The sequence below is a fragment of the Staurois parvus genome, unplaced genomic scaffold (genome assembly GCF_062004578.1).
Source record: "Staurois parvus isolate SC_StPar_1 unplaced genomic scaffold, SC_StPar_1.0 ptg000734l, whole genome shotgun sequence".
In the NCBI taxonomy this organism is placed as follows: domain Eukaryota; kingdom Metazoa; phylum Chordata; class Amphibia; order Anura; family Ranidae; genus Staurois; species Staurois parvus.
Window position 1 is genome coordinate 2,599,944 of NW_028318530.1, and position 21,067 is coordinate 2,621,010.

Genomic DNA, 21,067 nt, shown 5'->3' on the forward strand with positions numbered 1-21,067 from the left:
ATGATTTGTTAATTTTTCATTTCAGCAGTTTACGACCACTTTAAAGTGGTGATAAACCCAGATATTTCCCCCACATCTAAATGGTAAGGCATACCACCAGCCATTCATTTATATAGGAAATGCTATAGAAAATCAGTAATATATACAATTTTTTTAAGTACAAATAAAGGCAAAACATTGTTTTTATATTTGGATAGAGCGGATTAGAACACCTGTCAGGTTTTTATTGCTGTCTGTGTCCAATAGGCGATACGCTATCTCTATTTGTCTTAAGACATTGTATCTGGTCTGCAGCGTGGAGCAGCAGGAAGATGAGCGGGGTCCAGCAGAGAAACTAGCAGACAGCACATGTGGTGTGCAATATGAGAATGCTATAGTGGAAGGTGAGCGGGGATCAGAGAGGACAAAGCGGCAGAGGACCAGGAGAAACTAGCAATGTCACACGTGGTGCTCAGTAATATAGCAGGAGATGAGCAGGGGCCAGAGAGAGAAGGATCAGTAAACCAGAGGATCAGCAGAGCTGGGGATTACTACTGAGTGGGGATCAGCAGAGCTGGGGATTACTACTGAGTGGGGATCAGCAGAGCTGGGGATTACTACTGAGTGGGGATCAGCAGAGCTGAGGATTACTACTGAGTGGGGATCAGCAGAGCTGGGGATTGCTACTGAGTGGGGATCAGCAGAGCTGGGGATTGCTACTGAGTGGGGGATCAGCAGAGCTGGGGGTATTACTGTGCAGGCAATCTGCTGAATGAGGGTACCAATGAGCTGGGGATTTGCTGAACAGGGGTAATAATGATCTGGAGATCTGCTAAGGGAGGGTACTACTGAGCTGGGGTTCTACTGGGCCCTTTTACAAAAAAAATCAACACACACACAGGGCATTTGCCAAGCTTCATTAAAGCTTAAAAAAGCATAATTGAAGCATTATCAAATAATCACAGAAGCATCAAAAACACATCATAAAAGCATGTTGAAATGGTAGGCGCTTTAATGTGTGTTAAAGTCGAAGCAAGTGTAATGTGCCCTTAAAGTCAGCTAACAGTACAACAAATTTGATATCTTCCACATGCAAGTAAAGTAACAACATTTAATAAGAATGTGTTATTTGGGAGATGCGAAAACAGGAACCCTGATGACGATTATGTAAATTCCCTTTGGAAACCCCCCAGTATATATATACACACACTGTGAATAAATAAATATATATATATATATATATATATATATATATATATGCATTCAACAACAGTGAAATGTAGAGACCAATCAGCCACTTGTTTCCTTTACCTATCTTACAATTAACTGTCCCCACCCCAGAAACATCTTCTTGTTGCTTCCTGGCCATTGTGTTCAGCTAAGGTTGTCGAAAATAAGTAGTAGTAAAGTAGTAATAGTAAAATTAACCCGTCATAAACCTTGGCAATTTAGAATGCTCTAATAATGAAAAAATACATAAATAGTGGTTACTTTAACTGAAAACGGTTTGTCACAGTAAGCATAACCCATATGAAGCATTACTATTTAAACCATTAGTGGGCCTACTCCATCCTGAGCGGCAGCTGGCATCGCATCTATTTATGGCTACCAAACTAACGATCACGAGGGCTTGAAAGACCCCCCTCTTCAGCTTCAAAGCAGTCAAAAATCGGATGAATTTTATAATGGTTAATAAGAAACTGACGGCTATGTTGTTGGACACTCACCCAAAGATTCTACAGATCTGGCGTCCCTGGCTTGATGTAGCCCAACCATCTAGATTTGATCAGACCCTTTTGTCAATATGAGACTTTTTTTGCCGCATCCCCTGGAGCTCTTTCTTTTCCTCTTTTTTTTTCCTCTTTCTTTCCCTTTCTCTCCTCTGTTCTGTTTGTCTTCATGATATTTGTGCTGATTGTAACCTCTTTTCTTTTTTATATAAAAGAACTGCACCAGCAATATTGTATCTATCTGTTGGACTTCCTCAGGAGTCCTGGATGCGGAATGCCAGTGTGCATCCGGTGAGGCTTTGTAGGCGGATCATGTGCTGATCTTTGATCGTTGTGTACTAATTCCTTGGTCTCTAATTGCCCACCATTTTTGTGATGCCTTATTTTATCTCTTCATATGCTGCACTTGTGTACTAACTCATCAGTTGACCATCACTGGGATGCAGTCTCAAAACAAGCTATACTGTACAGTATGTCCACAAAATACATGGAATATATAAAAGTCAGGTCAATCCCTTTGTGGTGTACAGTAGATCTTTCACCACAAAGGCCTCTTTTACATGTGCTGCAGTGCCTTCTGCACCTCTATAAAGGGATTCCCGATGGATCACATTGCAGATGCAGTTCAGGAGGAGATACTGCATTTGGTTTGTAGCTGGGGCAACTGTGGCTTCAATGAGCATAAGTCATTTCATGAGATAATTTATGAGGGCGTGTTTAGGGGCGGAATTAGGGGTGGAGCAGGGTAGAGGTTGGGTGGGGCAACTGGTGGAGAGTAACTCCCAAGGCCTGGCTAGTAGCTCAGGACTTGAAATTTTGAGCCCTGCATATATACAGGTGAAGCTCGAAAAATTAGAATATTGTGCAAAAGTTTATTTATTTCAATAATGCAACTTAAAAGGTGAAACTAATATACGAGATAGACTCATTACATGCAAAGCAAGATTTGTCATAATTGTAATGATTATGGCTTACAGCTCATCCACATTCTCAGAAAATGAGAATATTGTGAAAAGGTGCAATATTCTAGGCTCAAAGTGTCCCACTCTAATCAGCTAATTAAGCCATAACACCTGCAAAGGGTTCCTGAGCCTTTAAATGGTCTCTCAGTCTGGTTCAGTAGGAATCACAATCATGGAAAAGACTGCTGACCTGACAGTTGTGCAGAAAATCATCATTGACACCCTCCATAAAGAGGGAAAGCCTCAAAAGGTAATTGCAAAAGAAGTTGGATGTTCCCAAAGTGCTGTATCAAAGCACATTAATAGAAAGTTATGTGGAAGGGAAAAGTGTGGAATCATGCTGTAGCCATAATCATCACAATTATGGCAAAAGTTCAAGCCGTGATTTGTCATAATTTTATAAAAATTGGAATAATACTGTGTATACAAGTGTTTAGCTTGTATAGTGTGAAAGACATTCCAATACATTTGGATGCATACAAAGCAATGTGTTATGAAATATAATGCAGCATGCTGCACCCCACCCAGTCCTATGTGGCCTGTCTACAGTTTAAGCATGCAAAGTGGCCAGATCTTCCAATAACCCTTTATAATTTCTAAGCCAAAGTGAAAAATATAACATAGGAAAATGTTGCATCCCAGTTTTACTTTCACAGCATCACGCATCATCAGTTCTTTGTTTTATTAATGCTTTTGAGAACCAATGTGCTTTAAACTGATACAGGACACTCCACAATAAGATTATTGCATTATTTATTAACATAAGATAACAAAATAGCACTACCACCCTTAGAAACCAATCAAGATCCAGACTTCATCAATCCATCTATAAAAAGACACAGAAGACTGAAGTACTGTATGTTTGTACAGTTAATCACTAAACTCACAAGAACTTATGTTAGGAAATGCACTATATAAACAACAATATGCAGTAGCCTGAAGAAAAAATGCACACCATTTCTCATCAGTATGACTATAAAAACTGCTAAAACCTTTTCTTGCTTTGGGCTGTAACAAATAATTGCACGTTACAATATGGGGTTTATTTATAACAATTAAAAGAAAGACGTATTTGTTGTTCAAGTAAATGCTAGCTCTACATAATCCAGCGCAGGTTTGCAAATTAGTAGGTCGTGTATTGAAAGCAAAGTGTTTCTGAGCTGGACCTGCATCATGCAGAAAAAGAAAGAAATGTAACATTTTCAAGCAAACTCAGAATGGCCATTTATAAGCTGGTGATAGGCAAGGGTCCAAGAGGGGTGATAATGCCTCTGTCATCAATGGGCAACTGAAAGGGTTTACCACTATTGGTTTGTTCAAACTGAGACCCCCATTTAATTCATTATAGCTGATTTGCTAACCTGAGGCATTTTATCCTCTTTGTATTGTGTGTATTATGTCCGAAATACTGTTGGGCTAATATTTAAAAAACTATCCATTATTAAACTGAAATAAGCATCTTGCTGATGTCATGGGCAACAGTAGTATATAGGAAGACCTGATTTAGCGTCCAATAAGACAGTACAGAGTCAGCGGAAGGCTGGTAATCTGCAGATTGATACCCCTGTTAATGGTGAGGATATATATATATATATATATATATATATATAGTTATAATTCTACACCCACAGTTGATCCAGAGGAAGGCAAAAAAACCCCAGAAAAGTATGATCCAATTTACTCCTGTAGGGGGTGAAAGGGATTTGTGCCTCTAATGACCACTGGTAGGTTCCGCCCCCCCCCCCCCCCCCCGTTGGGCCCAAGAGACTGTTCTCTGCAAGAAAGAAATCCACACATGCACACCAGCTTCCAAAGAACAGTCTAATATTTATTCATAATATTCCTCCTTATATATGATAAATTGTAACAGAGAAACATAGAATGGAATTTCACTGGATACTTGTCAAGACTGTGTACGTGAACAATTTAGGTTTCTCAGACCTTGAATCAGTACAAGAAACCAACAGTTATTTTCCCATGAAGCAGAAGTGGTTAACTTTTAACTGTATCATAGTAGAAACAAATGCTGTTAGTACAAAGAAATAACTGGATACTTTTCATGCCTTGAGCAAAGCTAAATCAAAAAATAAGTGAGTTCAGTTCTATAGCACGTAACTGACACACACACACACAACTATACATTAAATTATCTAGACAAAATAAAAGATTAATAACAAAATGGAGGGCGAGAAACACACATTTCCCTTCAGGGGGGAAAATTCCTTCCTGATATCCTGGGAGGCAATCGGATATTCCTTGGATCAACTTTACCTATAAATGTTAGTATCCAGTTATATTCTGTGTATCTAACAAAGAATCCAGGCCTTTTTTGAAGCAGTCCACTGAGCTGGCCAGAACCAACTCTTGAGGGAGTCTATTCAACATTTTCACAGCTCTTACTGTGAAGAAACCTTTCCGTGTTTGGAGATTAAATTTCTTTTCTTCCAGACGTAAAGAGTGCCTCCTTGTCCTCTGTGATGACCTCAAGGTGAATAACTCTACACCGAGTTCACTATATGAACCACTGATGTATGTATACATGTTGATTATATCCCCCCTTAATCTTCTCTTCTCAAGAGATAATAAATTCAGTTCCTCTAATCTTTCCTCAGAGCTGATCTCCTCCATGCCTCCTATCAGTTTGGTTGCCCTTCTTTGTACTTTCTCCAGTTCCCCAATGTTCTTTTTGTGAATTGGCACCCAAAACTGAACTGCATATTCCAGATGAGGTATTACTAATGATTTGTACCGGGGTAAAATGATATCTCTCTCTCTGGAGTCTATTCCTCTTTTAATACAAGAGAGGATTTTGCTCGCTTTAGAAACCGCAGCTTGGCATTGCATGCCATTATTAAGCTTGTGATCTACCAAAACTCCCAGATCTTTCTCCACCATTGATTCCCCCAGTTGTACCCCCCTAGTATGTATGATTCATGCATATTCTTAGCCCCCAAGTGCATAACCTTACATTTATCAAAAATAGTATACACAATATATACACATTTCTATACAAAAATAACTATATATTTGTGTGTGTGTGTAAATCTATAAATTAAAAGAGAGAAAGATAGAAACAGGTTTGCTGCAACCAATCATGTTTCATTATTGTTTCAATCCTTACTATGTTGTTAAAAACAGGATGCTGAAATATTTACATACCTAGCTAAAAAAGAATTATTAACTTCTCATTTTCTATTTCTTTTTCATAAATAACAGATTGTAGGTTTCATATCAGCCTGAGTTCACTGCAAATGAATCAATTTCAGTGGATCTTAACACAATTCCAATTCATCTGTGAACCTGATGGGGCATTTGTTGCAAATACAGACTAAAGTTAAAGCTAAACTTGCTCTGCTAGGGTACATTGACACCAGTGGCTGGGGTGCTGTTTGACGCAATCGCCTGACAGTAGTGCCATTGTGCCAATTGCGGGGCATCATACTTTTTTTAACAAACTTTATTGAAATGCCACAATAACATTTCATTAAATTCTATCGGCCACTGCATGAAATGCCTTGCACTGTGCTGCGGCAAAAAAAGTACTGCTTGTCGTACTTTTTTTCAGCGAGGTAGGTAGGAGACAAGACATTTTTGCCTTGTCTTTCGATGGGACTGCAGTGGGACTGAGCTGGAATAGTCGGCCAATGCAGTTCTACCACACCTGGTATGAATCTACCCTCAGTAAGTGCATTTTTTTCGGGAGCCACTTAGGCAACATATGATGCACAGGCTGGCTGTAAACTATGGTTTGACATGTATGTTTTTTGCACACGTTCTGCAGTGCATTCATAGAACATGTAGCACAGACCCCAGACCAGGCTGGCTGTTTGATCATGGGTTCCATTCCATGGCTGTCAGGCACATGGTAGTTCACAGTCACTCAAGTAAAAAAACAGGCCGTGCATGTCTTAATGCATTTTTTTTTGATAGTTTAACTTGGATGGGGTGTGGGTGAGCCTTGGGATACTCCAGAAGGAACTATCAGAAATGCAACAGAGGACAGTAAAGCTGATCCGCTCCTTCAGGGTGTAACCACCCTCTTGAATGTGAAGGTAAAATGAACTTCAATGCAGGAACCCCTCAACATGAGTATAGTCGTGAGTAAATTGTAATGATCTTCCAAAGGTAGCAAGTAAAGTCTCTAGGATCCTTAAGGCTAGTACTCACTGTGCCCTGGGTACTATAATGCCTCCTGTAGTACCATCTAGCTGCTGTACTTGGTGCCTGCTGCCTGAATCTTCTGCAGAGCTTCCTGCACTGTTTCAGGATACTCTGGATGGAGCTCCCCTAGCTCTAACTGGAGATGGAACCACACAAGGATTTCTTGAGTGCTGTAGCTGGCAACCCAGTGGTGCCTCAGTCTTCAGGCTGTCTCTTACATCCCCAGGAACAAGTTCTAGGCCCAGCCTATTTATACCCTTCACAGCCCCTTGCTGGTCACTAACTCTCCTGAACAGGGATTGGCTGGGAGTGCATGAAAATGCAGGCCAAGTTCAGACTCTCCCACTCACTATATCTCATAATGCAGTCGGATGCAGGGGAAAGTAGTTGAGCCTGCACCAGTAGAGCCCAGAACAGACAAGTCTAATTGAACACTCTTTCCTGGCCAAAAACTATATTTACCTAAACTCTAGCAGCCTAACTAGGATTGTGCTAAAAACACATTATAGAAACATTGAGCAAACTCTAGGCCACCTTCCTTGAATACCCTGCAACCAGCCTATGGAACCATTTGCTTTGGGGTAAGACTTCAGAGGTATTTATCCTACGACTCAAATAAAGGTACTTTGTGTTTGTCACACAGGATGAAGTTGATGTAATTAAAGAAAAAAGGGATGTTCAGTTTGCAAATTCACTGAGCTTAGTTTAATGCTGTAAACAAACTACGTTTGCTGTCAGGGCCAGGTTTTACAATTTTCCCTATCATATTAAAATCTGAATTTTTTGCTAGAAATTACCACATGAAGAACCACATCCCTTGCGATAGCTTGAGTAGCAACAGTTCTTCTTTATTTAGAGATCAGGTGTTTGGTGATACCAACCTCGTAAATACAGCACCAAAACCGGAAGTGATGGAATCTTCATTGTTTCTGGCTTCATTCATCATAGAGGAAAGGAAGGAACAGATGTTCCTCCTTCTCTGTGCACAGCAACCCAATCAGTCCTGGCCTCCCTGGTGGAATGGGAGAGCCTGGGAACGGCGGGAGACGTGATGGGGGGGGCTACTCCAAGCCCTGTAAAAGTGAGTGGGCTGCTGTAGAGGTGCTTGGATCACTTTTACTGCACAGCTGATAGACACTTGAAAAATTTGATACCAAGATCTGGTGCAACCACGATCCTGGTATAACCACTTGTTCCCAAGGACAGTAAGTGGTTAATAAACCATTTATGTACTCAGAGTGAAAATAGGATCCCTTTATTTACTGTCATTCACTTTGCCAGTGGAACAACCTCCATTCCTTTAGTAAATTAACCCATTTGTGTACATCTCTGGTTCTTAGGGGTATGTATCGAGGGGAGTATTGCTGATGGATTCAGAAGTTATTTCCTCAGTATTTTAAATATATTACAGAAGTATGGCTATATCAAATATAAAATATGTCATTTAGAGCGGAGTTCCACCCAAAAGGGGAAGTTCCGCTTTAAGGACTGCTCCCCCGCTCCCCATTAAGGATTGGCACCTTTAGGGGGTGGGGGGGAGCGGGTACCCAAATTTGACAGGTACCCGCTCTCACTTCCGGTCCGATCGCCTAGACGATTGGAAGCGGAAGGTGTCCCCCCTCCCTCCCTGTAGTCTTGTGGGACACGTAACAGGTCTCAGAAGACTACAGGACCATTCATGAAGTGCAGCGCTACTCACACATGGGCAGTGGGTAGCTTGCGGCTTCACAGCCGGGTGCCCACACTGAAGATGCCGGCCTCCTGGAATACAGGATGGCTGCTGAAACGGGCTGTGGGGGACACACCGCAGGACCGAGGGACAGGTAAGTGGCTGTTTTTTAAAAGTCAGCAGCTACAGTTATTGTAGTTGCTGACTTTCATTTTTTGACCGGTGAGTGGAAGTCCGCTTTAAGTTATTTGAAGTATAATAGATTGTTTGGAAAGCATACACATCATTGCTGGTATTCATAATAAACTTGAGCATTGCAGCCCCGTAGACTTCTATAGGACCAGCTTCAATCGTCTCTGGCCTCTGAACACAGCCGCATAGAGGTCTATGGGGCACTATTGCACAGGACACTGAGGAATTGCACCACTGGATGTAAACAAACAGCAAAACCTTGGCTATCGGAATGAAGTGCGCATGCATGGAGGGGGGGTAGGTTAGGTTAGGTCTGGGAAAAGGGGGGGAGGATAAATACACTCGATTTTAAAGAGCACTTATTTTTAATAAAATTGAGACCTAACCTACATCAAATTCACTACACTGTGACACCAACACAGCTCAAAATTGATATTTAATCCATGTAATTAATACATGTTGAAAAGCAGATACCAACACTATGGCATCTTCTTTTCTACACAACATTTGACATTTGCTGTGTCTTAAAGTACATGTCCAGCCAAAACTGCTTTTTTAATATACATTGGCATTAAAAGCAATAGAACCCCTGTTAGGTTTTACTGCTATCTTGGGCTCAGTTGTAGAGATTTCTCTTTATTTACTGTTCCGGTGACACGATTTCAACAGACAGAAAGTGAGGGAAGATCTTCAATAGCAACACAGACAGAATTAAAAAGATGGGTTTTGTTTTCAATACAAAAAGGGAAGGCTAAAACCACCATTACATTTTGTATTGCCATCAATGTAGTTGTCATAGGTTTTCCCTCACTTCTTGGCTGGTAAAGGGTTTCCCCAGATAGCAGTAAAAACCTAGCAGGGGGTTTAGTCTTTCTTGCTACTGTATATGCAAAACAAAAGAAGTTTTGGCTGTACATACACCTTAATTGTTTTACAGTTCATTGTTTTTATACCACACACATTATATTATATGCTGAGTTTTTTTAACCTTAAAGCTGAACTTTAGGCAGGTATAAAATACACTAATTAATACAGCTCTGTAATCATTAATACATCATCTCTTAGATTGTAAGCTCCAACGAGCAGGGCCCTCCTAACCCTCTTATATTGAACTGTATTATTGCTGTATTGTCTCCCTTTATATTGTAAAGCACTCAGCAAACTGTTGGCGCTATATAAATCCTATATAATAATAATAATTATTATTATTATTATTAATATTATTAAATGTTAAATAATTATTAAATGTATTTTTAAAGCAACCAGTGTAAATACCTGAATTTGACCTGGTATTAGGCATTTTCAGTCCCTGTATAGAATGAGAAAGGAAGAATCAACACAAAAAGCCAATCAGCTTATGTGCTGATAAGTAGGATAAAGCAGAGTGACATGATGATGAGCTGATCACTGTGCTGCTTTTCCTTTCACTGTCTAGTAACAGGCTGGGATGGATCCAGAATGACCTGGGTTCATAGGAAGTCAGTTCTATGATAATGTTCATTGGACCAACGACATCTACTGGCAGAAAAATATCACTGCAGGAAACCTCTTAAACACTTTGGAATGCCCCGGGGGTGGGAAGGCTTGACAGTTGCTGTCACAGTGGTAACATGATAGGAAGCTGGTCTCGCCCAAAACTAATATTTAGCCCAGACTGAGAGCTCTCCTGGACAGCTTGGTCTTTGTGCTGAGAGTGTGCAGTGAACATACTCTCAGCACATAAACACTGGCTTCCCAGAGATGCATATGCCCAATCTCTTAGATTGTAAGCTCCCAGGATCGGCCCTCCTATCCCTCCTATCCCTCTTGTATTGAACTGTATTGTTGCTGTATTGTCTCCCTTTATATTGTGAAGCTCTGAGCAAACTGTTGGCGCTATATAACTCCGATATAATAATAAGCCCACCATTTTGCCACTGCACATATGTGTTGGGTGGTCTTAGAGGGGTTCAAATATTGCAAAGTGAAAAACACAAATTGCTCACCTATGCAAAAATGCACCAGCATTTGCAGCATTTGCAAATAGTTTACTATGCAAAGCGAACTATTAGTAGATATGAAGAAATAGTGCTCAATTAAATCACCAAATCATGTGCTAGCAAACATTTTTTGTATAACCTTTTTATATATGGGTAGACAAAGTGAAATCAAATTCTCCTTAAGATCCTGTCACAAACAATGATGACAATAACCTGTGTTACCCATAAAAGAAGGCAGAACATATTTACCTTTCCTGTGGTCAGTGCTGCCAGACACTGGTCCTTTAAAGTCTGCTGATAAATGTCAGTCTCCTGGGTCCCCTGCAGCTGTCGCTGGTTCCTCCCTCTGACCTCCTATCATTACTATATTCCACAAGCTACATGGGACCAAGGACTCAGGGCAGAGTTTTTTTAAACTTTTTGTAAGGACCGTGCACAAAGGCACATCTGGGCATATAGTGACAATTCCACATATTTTCACTCTGGGGACCCACAGGCGTTGGCATAACACCGCGTCCAGCAGCCTGTACAAATCAATGGCAGGGTGTCAGATGGCACAGTTGTACCCCTATAACTGCACATCTGAGTGGTCACAAGCAGGCAGATCTGGACACAAGCTACTCGGATGAGGAGTTACAGGTGTGCAGCCATGGCCTCTGACAGCCTGCCATTGATTTGTACAGGCTGCTGGCTCTGGCTACATGCCAACACCTGTGACTCCCAGGCTTATAAGTACACTGAATTCTCTTGCTGTATTTCTACATTTGTCCCTGTGCATGAGTCTTTACACATAATAGGGGTAATCATGATATTTTAGCATGATAGGGTTGCTTTATTTACGAAGTGAGTGTTCCCTTTGCTAAGTGAACAACTGTTTCAGTAAACCAACTCCACAATAGGCAGGTTTAGCAGGGCCTAAGGGAAAAGCATGGCTGTTAAAGTGTTACTAAACCCACAACAGTAAAATCAGTCTGTATATGCAGTAAAGCATCCTTCTTATACTCACTGTGGAAGCTAAGGGGTTAATCCGCTGCATTGTGTAAAAACACTGTTTGATACTGTCTTCTCTGATCCTCCCCTTCTTCCAGTGCCCCCCCCCCTTATCTCCTGATAAGAATTATTGTGTGGAGACATTCTGCACATGCTCAATTTGGTGTGTATTGCTAGAGAGGGTTTTTTTTTTTTTTATTGGAAGAGTGCATGTGATCAGCACAGGGCTAATCAGCACTGTTCAGACAGAGGTCATGGGTTCTGCATCCTCCTAGAGCAAAATGAATACTCCTCCTACAAGCTTTAACCAGTGCTTTGCTAAACACTGACAAGTCACAAGACTGCTATATGCTGCTGATGAGAAAAGGTAGCCGTTTAGATTTACTAAAATAACTGCATTTCCATGTTGTGTGTACTGTGGGAGATCAAACATAGTGAATGCCGGGTCCTGGGTTTAACTTTAACTTACACAAAATGAAAAGAAATGAAAATGCTACATTTTAGCTGCATAGCTGGAATACTCAGCAGATGTTTTTATTGTGACATAAAAACTACATTTGGAAAGGTGCCAGAGTATCTAGGATGTACTGATTAGTCAATAAAAACTAAACATATACATGGTGATAAAAAAAACCTTTCTGAGCAAATACATTTGCTAAAAAAGAGTATTTATAACTCAGGAATTTCCACTTACCAGTGTTTTGCATGTAGCTTTTTGCATTTGAACTGTTATTATTAGTTAAAATGCTTGTGTTGTTTTTTTCATTAAAGTGTGCCAGATGTTTTTCACACATCATTTGCCACACAAGAATGTGAAAGTCCATTCAAAGATTGTTGTTTGATGAACTAAGGTTAACTTTATTATTACTTTATTATTGTTTGTTGTTGATGTGTATATATATATATATATATATATATATATATATACATACATATACATACATACACATACATACATACTCTCTAAAAATATAAAAACACAGAAACTCTCTAAATCTGACATATTTCAGACAGTTATTGTATTTAAAAAAATATACAACTGGCCAATGATATTTCTTGATTAAATTACTTTAAATTTATTTTTAATACAAAAATAATTTAATCATAAAAAATATTTGGGGTAATAAAAACTGGTCAAAATATATCAATTACATCCCTTCATTGGAATATATAAATACACCGTAAATATGTATGTGAAAAAAAGCTTATGCTGCAAAGACACTTTACACACGTTGTTCTACTATGGAACTTGGTCAAGCGGTCAACGTTTCGCTATCCTTTTTTTTAGCTGGTGTGGTTTTGTTGTTAGAAGCACACAGATGTCTAACCACCAGAAAACAAAGACATGTATATATATATATATATATATATATATGTATATGAAGTATGTGTTAGTTTCCCAGATATTGTGGACAAATAAAAGGAAGCAATTACCATTATAAAGTTTTGAACATGCAACCGCACAAAAGAACATATATTTTTAAAGGAGCCACATACGTAGGCTAAACAAAAGTGTACAATATATTTTTTATTTCTGTTCTTATGTTGATTGTCAGATACGGCATTTATGCTGAAGGAAAACAAGTGTTCATTTGATCAATTTAGCACAACTGTACAAGTTATGCAGTAAACCATCCACACATTCTGTAAAAAGGTACTGGGTTTGATAGAGAGTGTTCACTTAGGAAAGTGAATTCTCATCTAAGTGAATGAATAATATGAGGATGTAATCACTTTAAATACCTGGTCATGTACCAGAAAACAAATCTGGATTTTTACTGTACATGACTGGATGATTAAAGTAAATGCAGCTTAACCGTATTTACTGTAAAGTAAAAAAAAACCCTCCCTTGTCCTATGGTAAATCAGTGCACATTCCTCATTGGACAGTTACTCTGAACAGCTTACAATCGAATGTAATCCAGTTAATTTACTGGTAAGTTATTGGATGGTGGGAGGAAATCCAGACATGGGGTAAAAAATGAATCTTTAATACAGATTCAATCATGGATCTCAAAGTGCATGGCCACAGGGTAAACCCCTGCACCATTATGCAGGCTCATAGAATATTAACAGATCAATTGATCATATATTCACATGCTATTTTCCAGGGAGTAGAGCACCTTATATTATTATTATTATTATACAGTATTTAGAAAGCGTCAATAGTTAGCTCAGCGCTGTACATTACAATATATTGGCACGTACAGTGTTTATAGAGTGATCAATTTTAAATTCAATCACATATTGAATCACATAATTCAAATGTACAAATACTGTGTATACAATCACTTGTTTAAATATAACTCTGAAAAAAAAAAGTACCTAGAGGTCCCACTTTTGTGCCTTCTAACATGCAGTGTTCCAGCACTTCCTATTGCCTGTCCCTTCCTGCTTACTGTAGTTTCCTATTGGCCAGTATGGCATCTATTTACAGTAATGGCCCAATAGGAATGTGTTGGAGTCGAGAAGGATCGGGCAAGCACCAACACTTCCATAAAATGTGGAGCTTTGGCTTGGCAGAGCAGAGGCTTGGATGCTACTGCAGGTATGTGCAGGTTCCTTTTGTTGCCTGCCCTTTAATAATGTTTTTTTTCCTTAGTTTAGTGATAGAGTTGACTTAATGGAAAATATTTGGATAAAAAAAAACTAGTTGTTTTGTGTTCTGAGATTTTCCCCGCACAAAAAGGTTATTTTTATTTTTGCACCTTTATAAAGGTGCAAAAATGTTATCATATATCAAACATACTAAAATTATAAATAACCACCTCAGCAAATAAAAATGAAAAATCAACACTAGTCCTTACAGAACTGACAATAGTGTTTTCTCACAGATTTCATTACAATTAAACAAGACTTACATTGTAATGTAATCTTCCGTCCTATCCCATCTTCTCATTAATAAAGCTAGGGAGTTTGTGCCTTTGGGAACAACTACAATATAGCAGTGATTTAATTGTGCATTTGCACAATTATAGATATAAACTTGCAATTGTCGCTATAACCATGCCTATCCCAAGAGAACCCAGAGTTGGTTCTACTGAAAAAATCCATAATGTCCCATCACTACCACATAATAAAAATAAATTACAAACTAATTTGCAAAATACCCATAAATCATATTTGACAGTAAATGCAGAGCTTAATTTATACCATTGTGAAAAGAACAATTGTGTACAGTGGCCATTAATCTGCCCAGTAATCATTACACCCACTAAATCCAGGGAAGCAGTGCAAACTGCAACAATGATGCCATCCTTAAATTTACCACTGCCTTACAGAATGGGTACCTACAGTATCTATAGAATTACTCTTCCTTACAGAAAAACTACCTACAGTATCTATAGAATTACACTGCCTTACGGAATAAGTACCTACAGTATCTATAGAATTACACTGCCTTACGGAATAAGTACCTACAGTATCTATAGAATTACATTGCCTTACGGAATAGGTACCTACAGTATCTATAGAATTACATTGCCTTACGGAATAAGTACCTACAGTATCTATAGAATTACATTGCCTTACAGAATAAGTACCTACAGTATCTATAGAATTACATTGCCTTACGGAATAAGTACCTACAGTATCTATAGAATTATACTGCCTTACGGAATAAGTACCTACAGTATCTATAGAATTACACTGCCTTACGGAATAAGTACCTACAGTATCTATAGAATTACATTGCCTTACGGAATAGGTACCTACAGTATCTATAGAATTACATTGCCTTATGGAATAAGTACCTACAGTATCTATAGAATTACATTGCCTTACAGAATAAGTACCTACAGTATCTATAGAATTACATTGCCTTATGGAATAAGTACCTACAGTATCTATAGAATTACACTGCCTTACGGAATAAGTACCTACAGTATCTATAGAATTACATTGCCTTACAGAATAAATACCTACAGTATCTATAGAATTACATTGCCTTACGGAATAAGTACCTACAGTATCTATAGAATTACACTGCCTTACAGAATAAGTACCTACAGTAATATCTTTAAAATATGAATGTGTCGCGAAAGCCATATTTTGATACTGTAGTGATAATTATATTCAAAATAATCCATCACTGCTATGCTTTTTGATCACACCAAAGAATGTGGCACTGGTGTGGCTAGGAAGAAATGATGACAAAGAGAAACAAAATAAGGTTTTATGCAAAATGGTTTTTTTTTCAGAAAAACGAATAATGTCATATGTTAATCAATTACCATTCAAGATCTACTTATGCTTTGCTGATCCAGTTACGCAAACTACTGCAGGAAAGATGCTTGTAGGCAGTTCATTTGCTCAGCTTTAGTTTTGAAATGCAAAATTCAATTGAAAAGTCTTGTGCAGGATTTTAGAAATTGGACCATGTGCTTGAAGATATCATGCCATTCATTGCAGGATATCAGTGCAATGTAGTTGCAGTAATCGAAGACTAGCTTTATCAAACTAACTTTATTAAGGATGATTTCCTAAAGAACTAGAGGTGGTTCACTTTGCAAAACAAATGTCCACTGAGCTTGGTAAATAATGTGAAACTGTGTTTATTTCAGTTTCCATTCCTTTTTTTTTTATTATTTCCCTGGCATTTGATTGGGCCTGAAGTGAATTCAGCTTTAGTGTATTTACTAAGCTCAATGAACTTTTACATTGTAATGTGAGCAGTCTCTACGCCTTTAGTAAATGAACCCCACTGGCTACAAAATCACACATACCACTTTAAAAATTGTGTCAACAAAATGTAAAATGCGTACAGCTGATTTCTAGCGTTCTAGCCCCAATCAGAATGTGTGAGATTTGGAAAATAAACTGCTTTGTGTGTTTCATGGCAATTGTTAAATGTATGAAAACTGCACAAAAATGTGGTGTTTCCCATTGATCATCTTTCTGTTTTTATTGTATTTTTAGGAATACACTGCCTGTGAAACTACAAACACTCAGAAATATCTTTATATTATAATTTTACTTTTGAGGCCAAATTGGAATAACTATTTTGTATTCGTTACATGCTCTAATTCACATAGCTTACCTTAATACTTAAAAATTCTGCTTTTCTTTTATTTGCTTAAAAAGCCTATCTAGCGTTCCTCTTCTATGCAGTATTAAGAAGGGGGCTGGTTATGTTTACAATAATTAACCCTGTCTGTACAGAGCTCATTATCAATTGTAAACTAGATGTGCACACTGTGGGGTGTATTTACTAAAGATGGAGAGTGCAAAATCAGGCTCACGTCTGCATAGAAACCAATTGGCTTCCAGGTTTATTACCAACATTTAATTGAACAAGGTGAGGTTAGAAGCTGATTTTGCACTCTCCAGCTTTAGTAAATAAACCCCTGTCTGTAGTAACACAGGGTTAAAAATCTCAAGGCTTGGGTTGTACATTGTATGGTAATACGCTTACAAAAACTGTTGCTCAGAATGTTGCCCAATTGCACTTTGAATGCTATTCTGAACCATTTCAAGCTGCCTATAGAGTTCTGTTTATAAACATGCTCCAAAGAAACAATAAACTTGGAAATACACTTTAGGATGATGGAATATATAATGGCTGAACTGGATGGACTTTTGTCTTTTTTTCAGCCAGACTAACTATGTAACTATGAATAGATGACAGAAAGACTTCTACAAAAACAGCCAAAGACGTCTATAGACACAAAGAGGCCATTGAGTCAGTGGTAGAGGCAACATTGCTTTAAAATACAAGCATCATTTCCCAATCATGGCAAATCCATTACTTAATATTCTATACATATTTAAAAATGTCCCTTTCTGTACCCAGTTTCTATGGAAATACTTATACCTTGTCAGTTCATATACCCTGTTAATTTGTAGTCATTGATGTTGCTGTGCTGGCTTGGGAAATAATAAACGATTTATCCAGTTGCCAGTAAATACTGGTGAGTGATTATAATTACAACACAAATTTGATTTTCTCCTATAAGCACTTATAGAGCAATTGAGACTCCCATAAACTATAGAAAAGTAAATGCCAACTGGATAATGAAAGCTGAAACAACCATTCCCGAATCATGCAATACGATATGTTGCTTGGCTGCTACAAGGTGGAGACAACCAGTTAGTTTAACATAAATTGTGAAACCACTAAAATATGATTAAAGACACTGGCCTCTTTATTTTAGCCATAGCTATGGCTTCACATATTAATGTAGCCATATATTTGGAAGGCTTCAAATAAACATCCATCGAAATATTGTTTAGAAAACTTGGTGAAGGTTCTGTGTATTTCATATTGATGGCCAGGAAACAATCACACAATCGTACAGCAGGGTATGTAAGATTACAAGAATAACTTGTGGTACAATAGATAGCTAGTTCACAAATCTGTCTCTTTACTAAACAATTATAGCAATAAGTGGCTATAAAACAGAAATGTTTTACCAGACAAAGCAGAGATGCTGTGGTGCCAGGCTGGAGGTCCACTTCTGTAGGTATAGTCAGAGACATAACTTGGGTGCTTGTAGACCCTCAGAGCGGATGTCTTTAGCAGACAAAATGATGGAGATGGTCGTCTGGAAGGGGCTCGATGTGTGGAGGAGGGGGCAAAGGAAGAACAGTTCAGACAGATGTGTCATATGTGCTGCCTGATAACTACATGTACATATCCGCTTCCTGTCCCACAGCAGTAGTAGCAGCAACAAGGTGTTAGATGAACGAGGAGTGCTGGTGACAAGAATCTACGCTGAAAATGAAACGGTTATCACTAACATAAATTTCAGGAGGACATATGCTTTAACAATGTCACTGCTACACTGTCCCAAAAGTTAAGTAGACTTTCTTACTAAAAGTATTCTTGTTTTAAAAATTCTTTAAATTGATCTTAAATTTAAGGAATTATTTTACAGATACTCTTCTTACAAGATTAATTCATTTACAGGGAATTTGGAGTCAAAGTTTTTGAATTCTTGAAATTAAGATTTAAAGTGTTATCTGAAGCCAAAAACTGGATTTTTTTGTACTCATCGTCAGGGGTGTATTGACCACGAGGAAAAACAAGGCGCTTGGCTAGGGTGGCATTTATAAGTGGGGGGGGGGGCAGTGGAGCCGTTCTCCCTCCCCCTCCTCTTCCGTTAATAGCCACCCAGCTGTCACTTGTCCTCCACTCCTCTCCCCCTGGGTGATTGGTGATTTTCCCCCCATGCTCCAGCCCCGCCCCACTTCCCTCTGGGTCTGCCTGCAGCAAGATCACCAAGGAGCCTGAGAGCAGACATCCGGCCACAGCATAGCTCCTATGACAAGCATTTAAGAAGAGGCTGTAGCTGGAGGAGTGGATCCTGGCAGCTCATCCTTCTCTATGACTGCCAGGTGAGGGGAACAATCGTACAACATCTTTCTCCCGCTCTCTCTTACTCTCTCTCTCTTTACCTCTATCTCTCTCTTTCTTCCTCCCCTCTCTGTCTCTCCCTCTCTCTCCCCCTCTCTCTCTCCATTTCTCCCTCTCCAGCTCTTTCTTTCTCTGCTTCTCTCTCTCTTTCTACAGCTCTTTCTCTCTCTCCCACAGTTCCTTCTTTATTTTTCTCTCTTTCTTTGTTTCCTCTCTCTTTCTCCCCTTTTCTCACTACTTCTACAGCTCTTTCTCTCTCTCTCTCTTTCTTTTTTCCTCTCTCTCTTTCTCCTACAGTTTTCTCTTTCTTTCTTTCTTTCCTGCTCTGTCTTTCTCTCCCCCCTCTCTCCCCCCGCTCTTTTTCTCTCCCTCTCTCTCCTTCTCCCTTTCTTTCTCTCTTTCCTTCTCTCTCTTTTTCTATTCATCCCTCTCTTTCTTGCCCCCCCCCCTCTCTCTCTCCTTTTCCTTCTCTCCTACACCACCTTCTCTCTCTCTCTCTTTTTCTCTCTCCTACAGTTCTTTTTCATCTCTCTCTCTCTCTCTCTCTCTCTCCCTCCCTCCCTCCCTCTCTGTTTTCCTATCTCTCCTTCTCCCTCTCTCTCTTTTTCTCTTTCCTTCTACAGCTCTCTTTTTTCCTCTTTCTCCCTCTCTTTTTCTCTCTCTTTTTCCACTTTCTTTCTTTTTTCTCTCTCATTCTGTCTTTCTCTCTCCCCCTCTCTCTCTCCACTCTCTTTTTCTCTCCCTCTCTTTCTTTCTCCCTTTCTTTCTCTTTCCTTCTCTCTCTCTCTTTCTATTTATCCCTCTCTTTCTTGCTCCCTCTCTCTCTCTCCCTTTCTTTCTCTCCTACGGCTCCTTCTATCTCTCTCTTTCTTTTTTTCTCTCCTTCTACAGCTCTTTTTCATCTCTTTCTCTCTCTTTCTCTCCCTCTCTTTTTTTCTTCTCTCTCCTCTTTCTTTTTTTCTTTTCTTCTACAGCTCTCTCTTTTTTTTCCTCTTTCTCCCTCTCTTTCTTTCTCATTTTCTCTTTCTTTCTTTCTCCTCATTCACCAAAGAAGGGAGGACCTCGACGACCATTCCAGGTGAATCTGAAGGTCCAAGGAGGCAGAAGTCCTGTTCCATTTCGATAGGATTTCCCTCTGTAGTGTTCTGGAATGAAACTGAGCATACGGAACCACTTCAAAGGTAGCCACCATCAAGCCTAACACCTGCATACAAAGACGCAGAGAGGGCCGCCTGCAAGTTGCCGCCGACTGGAGCTTCAACAATTTCTCAGATGGAAGGAACACCTTGGCCTGCTCTGAATCGAGAATCAGCCCCAAATACTCCAGGCGCCTAGACAGAGTCAACACCAGGGGTGGACTGACAATTCATGGGGCCCCCGGGCAATAGCAAATCATGGGGCCCCTGTGTCCTCACCCACACTCAAACCACACACAAACAAGCCTACGAAAGGTACTAGGGGCATCTCATGGGGCCCCCTACTAACCCCGGGCCCTCGGGCAGTGCCCCAGTGGCTAAATGGTCAGTCCGCCCCTGGTCAACACCAACTTCCTGAGGTTTAGAATCCAACCAAAGTCCTGTAGAGAAAGCATGGTGCTCTCCACACTGTCTAATAGCGAGGAGCAAGTCTCCACATGCAGGAGAAGTTTGTTTGCTTGTGAACCTGCATGAAGACGTTCAGAGTCTTGAGGTCCACGATTGGGCGAACCTCATCCACCTTGGGAACAGTGAACGAGTTGGAGTAGAAGCCGCAAAAACACTCCGAATGGGTACTGTGATGGCCACTCCATGGAGCAGAAAGTCCTGCACAGCCCCATACAGGGCTTGCAGGTGACCTGGTGAAAACTGCAGACTGGAGGAAAAAAAAATCTGTGCGGCAGAAGGGAATGAAACTCTATTTTGTATCCTGATAGAATGATCTTGTGAACCCACTTGTCATGAATGAGGGAGGTCCACGGGCCCAGAAACCTGTAAAGACGCCCCCCACCCTGAAAGCGGGTGGGGGCAAGCCTTCATGCTGAGGGAGACTTATCCATGGGCTTGGAGGACTTC

At 39.6% G+C, this 21,067-nt stretch overlaps 1 protein-coding gene across 1 annotated transcript in view; it reads right to left on the minus strand.

The window, feature by feature from the left end:
- The window catches only part of RHOH (ras homolog family member H), a 61,161-nt gene extending 42,896 nt beyond the window's left edge, over positions 1-18,265 (minus strand). Inside the window, exon 1 of the mRNA XM_089654025.1 lies at positions 18,074-18,265. The gene's annotated coding sequence lies outside the window, so the exon portion shown is untranslated. The remainder of the gene's footprint in view (positions 1-18,073) is intronic.
- Positions 18,266-21,067: the final 2,802 nt, after the last annotated feature.